The sequence below is a fragment of the Colobus angolensis genome, unplaced genomic scaffold (genome assembly GCF_000951035.1).
Source record: "Colobus angolensis palliatus isolate OR3802 unplaced genomic scaffold, Cang.pa_1.0 Scaffold67, whole genome shotgun sequence".
Classification (NCBI taxonomy): domain Eukaryota; kingdom Metazoa; phylum Chordata; class Mammalia; order Primates; family Cercopithecidae; genus Colobus; species Colobus angolensis.
The window spans coordinates 4,350,583-4,355,264 of NW_012120376.1; the positions used below are offsets into that span (position 1 = coordinate 4,350,583).

The 4,682-nt window shown below is 37.1% G+C and overlaps 1 pseudogene across 1 annotated transcript; it reads left to right on the forward strand.

Annotated features, from left to right (window-relative positions):
• The first annotated feature begins 200 nt into the window (after nt 1-200).
• LOC105500469 lies at nt 201-1,489 on the forward strand (annotated as a pseudogene). Its single transcript, XR_001000032.1, has one exon. The product of XR_001000032.1 is annotated as a replication factor C subunit 1 pseudogene (transcript).
• The last annotated feature ends 3,193 nt before the right edge of the window (nt 1,490-4,682 follow it).

A 4,682-nucleotide genomic window follows, 5' to 3' on the forward strand; every position in this document is an offset into this window, starting at 1 on the left:
CACTCCTTTGTTAAATTCGTAGATGCATACAATACATGCCTTCTCCTTTTTGCTTTTTTCACCCAATAATAAATTTGGACAAAGAGGGGTGCTATTGAATAATCATGAAGAAAGAGATCTGATTATTCAACAGCACCCCTCTTTGTCCAGAAAAATTACATACATGTGAAGCCTGTAGCAGCAGGGGGTGACATGAAAAAGCACTTGATGCTTTTAAGCAGAGCAGCAGAGAGCATATGTGATGGTGACTTAGTGGACAGCCAGATCCGGAGTAAGCAAAACTGGAGTCTTCTGCCTACGCAGGCCATTTATGCCAGTGTTCTTCTTGGAGAGTTGATGAGGGGGTTCATGACCCAGTTTCCCACCTTACCGAGCTGACTGGGGAAGCACTCGTCTACAGGCAAACACGATCGTATTGTTCAGGACCTGGCCTTGCATATGAGTCTCAGAACTTACTTCAGCAAAAGGACCGTAAACATGGATTATTTGTCACATCTAAGGGATGTACTTGTACAGCCCTTGACCTCACAAGGAGTCGACAGGGTACAGGATGTTATTGCGCTTATGGGCTCATATTATTCGATGAAAGAAGACTTTGAGAATATCATGGAAATTAGCAGCTGGGGTGGCAAACCTAGTTCCTTTTCAAAGCTGGATCCCAAGGTGAAAGTAGCTTTCACAAGAGCTTACAATAAGGGAGCCCACCTTACTCCGTATTCACTTCAAGCTATAAAGGCATCTAGACACAGCACAAGCCCATCCCTGGATTCGGAATACAATGAAGAGTTAAATGAAGATGACTCTCAATCTGATGAGAAAGACCAAGATGCTATAGAAACTGATGCCATGATCAAGAAAAAGACAAAATCTTCAAAGCCTTCAAAACCAGAAAAAGATAAGGAGCCCAGAAAAGGAAAAGGAAAAAGTTCGAAGAAATGAAACCAGTTTTCACTAGCAACAGCCACTTTTTACTCTCCTTCCTGACCAGTCCAGCTGGTCTAGAGAAAGCCTCGTTTTTTCCCAGAGCAACCATGTTTTAACATAGTGGGATGACCTGGTGTCCCATTATAAATAAAGGGTGGTATGGCTAGAAGGGTGTGAGCAGTAGGCTTATGTACACCTCTTATAGGGGTTGATAGGACTTCTTGGGTCCTCCACTGTCCCTTGTCAATCTAGTTACAACGTGCTTTTGAATGACTGTAGAATTGGACCTAGAAACTACACCTGGGCCTTGGAGTCAGATTTTAGTTAACAATAATGAGCCTGGGAGCAGTAGTACTAAGACGTCTTTTGTAGGCTTAAGAATTTATCCTAATGGCCTTTATAGGACCAATGCTGATTTTTCTTTTTAAAAGGTAGTTCCTATTATGTGGTGAAATTTTGTAAATAAATGATTATACAAAACAGTCACCACCTAGAACTGGGTATTCTTTGTACACTGTCAGATATCTTTCAAAGTATAAATTAGGAATAAAAATGTTCCACATGATACATGTACAAATTCTTTTTAAGATTTTCATCTTGTACAGCAAAATATTATGTTGGTATATTACTTATTAATTTGCAAATGATTGGATTAAAAACTCACTGTATTCCAAAAAAATAAATAAATAAATAAATTTGGAGATAGTTGCACAGCAAAGTATAAAAATATTTCTCCTGTTCTTTCAGAACTGCATGCTCCTTTGTTTGACTGTACCATTGCTTATTCAACTGGAACCCTACTAAGGACATTTGAGTTGTTTCCAGTCTTTTGCTATCACAAATAGGCCTGCAGTGAATAGCTTCATGATTATCTGTCTTTGCATTGTTTGCAGTGTATTTCAGGGGTAGATTTTTAGAAACAAGAGCTTTTATTCACATGCAATTTTGTTGTGTAGTGCCAAATTTTGTTCCACAGGTGATGTAACAGTTTGCTTTCCCATCAGCAGTATGTGACACTTCCTAGCTCCCTCAGTCTTACCAAATATATTATGTTGTCAAACTTCTGCTTTTTTGCCAATCTGATAGGTTGTACTTTAAAAAAACTCTATCCTGTGCTTCAAGGAGTTACATTTAGATATGGAACATGAAAATAAGTTATCATCTTAACTGAAGAGAATTTAACATCTTGTGTTTTAAAAAAGAAAGGCAAATATTTTTTCTCTTCTCATGACTATTCAGCAATAGGCCTTTTCTTGCATTTCATTGCACATTATCTAATTAAACAAATGTCCTGCAGTTAACGGAACAGAAAAAGAAGTTGTTTCTGGAATGCATTTGACTGGAATTTATCCTCATATACACACCTTGTCAGACAACTCCCAGTTTGAGATATTACTTAGTAAAACTAGGATGACCCTGGGCTAGTGTCTAAATCGGCCGATTGTCATCCAGCCTCAAGGGGTGTGACCTTCTCCCTGCTTGGTGCACCTGAGTCAGTGTGCTGTAACCATGCCCAGGGACCTAACAACCTTCACCAGCCAGCTTCACAGCCTTTTCCTGACAAGTTAATTTTCTCCCATTTTACTACTTAACCTTCCCATAACCCCAATCTGTGCTAGGTTTGATGATCAGGACTTTGGTGACCCCCATAGTAATGCAGCATTTCTACCTAGTTTGTCTTCCATTTTTAATGAATGAAGAGAGAGGAAAGAGCAAGGACAGATGGAAAAACACACATTTTTATTGCATGTATTTTTAGGTATTTAGCAGCCATGCACATGCACCTCTTCTACAGTGATATGAAATACCGAATTGAACTATAGCTTTCTATTTGTTTTCCTCTTCTATTCTCTTCTTTAGCTTTCTGTTCAGCATTGTTTATTTCTGCTTTCCCATTCTTCTGTTCCCAATTATGCTCAGGCAAAAGATCTCCTTTTTCTGTGTCTTATTAAAAATTATTTTTTATTTTTAAGCTATTGGATAAAATACTAGCTAAATGAGAATAAGCTGAGTCATATCTCTTTAATTGTTCAAAACAATAGCAAGCATTTTCTCAGTTATGAGCTATTTTAGGTTACACTTTTAAAATAGGAACTTTCTTTTAAAAAGCTTATGAGAACTATGGATGCACATTATAATAAGAAACTGGAATTGGAGGCAGAAAACACATTACCAAGGTTTATAACTCACTCATGATTCTTTTTTGTTGTTGTTGTTGTTAGAGGCATTTACTTTTTTAAAAATTTGACTTTAAGTTCTGGGATACATGTGTAGAATGTGCAGGTTTGCTACATAGGTATACATGTGGCCACGGTGGTTTGCCGCACCTATCAACCCATCATCCAGGTTTTATGCCCTGTATGCATTAGATATTTGTCCTAATGCTCTCCCTCCCCTTGTCCTGCATCCCCTGACAGGTCCCAGTATGTGACGTTTCCCTCCCTGTGTCCATGTGTTCTCATTGTTCAACTCCCACTTATGAATGAGAACATGTGGTGTTTGGTTTTCTGTTCTTGTGTTAGTTTGCTGAGGATGACGGTTTCCAGCTTCACCCATGTCCCTGCAAAGGACATGAACTCATCCTTTTTACGGCTGCATAGTATTCCATGGTGTATATGAACCACATTTTCTTTATCCAGTCTATCATCGATGGGCATGTGGGTTGGTTCCAAGTCTTTGCTGTTGTAAATAGTGCTGCAATAAACATACGTGTAATTCTTACTGAATTCTCGTCATAGGATTGAATGCTAGTTGTCCTGGAAATACAGTCTTTTTATATCTCATGGCATGCAACTTTTTGCTTCAGAAAATATATAAACGTTTTGTATTGAATATTACAGGATTCATCTGATGTCTTGTAGGCCAACAGATTATTCTTACATTTGGACAATACTGGTTGTAAATGAATTCAAATAGAGCAATATAAACAAAAGTATTCCAATTCTTTTTTTAACAGAAGTTTGTGGATATGAAAAAGAGTTGACTAAAGTCTTGCCTACTTGCCTTGTTGGGAAACATTTTCAATGACAAAAACAACCTACTGCGTTCTGAAATTCTTAAATCGATCACTTAAACAAAAACATTTAACCTTTCTTATAGTTTCATTGTCAAACATTGTTCAGCTAATCATTTTCAAGAAATATCATTTGCTATGTCACTTCGCTAAAGGAAAACTTACACTTTAAGATATGTGCCTTTGAAGATGGGAGAATAAAGAATTATTTTTTGCCGTTCTTTTTTCCAGGATTTGGGAAATATATTCATGGCCTGAGAAAAATAAGCTTTATTTAAGTGGACAAATGCCATCAACAACATCAGACAAGTTGTTTGTTGGATATCAGATAGGTGTTTGTTGTATACCATATAGTTTTTTGCTCCTCTAGAGTCATGGGAAGTATTTTTTCTTTTCAAATCCATCTCATATGTTCAGATGAGGATAAGGTATAGATGAAATAGGTCATTAAGTCTGTAAGTTATTTATTTTATCAAAGATTTGAAAATACTTGTAAACTACAACTCATTTCAGAATAAGTTACACATTTCTACTTCTTCTCTACCCTCTCCTCCACTTTAGCAAACATACACACATACATGGACAGACAAAATGGCGTAACTGAGGATAGCAACAGTAGCCTTGAAATAAATTGCAAACTAAGAGCTTTATGCTATAAAGAAGGTCAAGAAAGCCAAAGAAATAGAAAAAAACAGTCACTTTGGAAAAAAAAAGTATCTGAGGAAACAGAAAATGCCCACAAAGA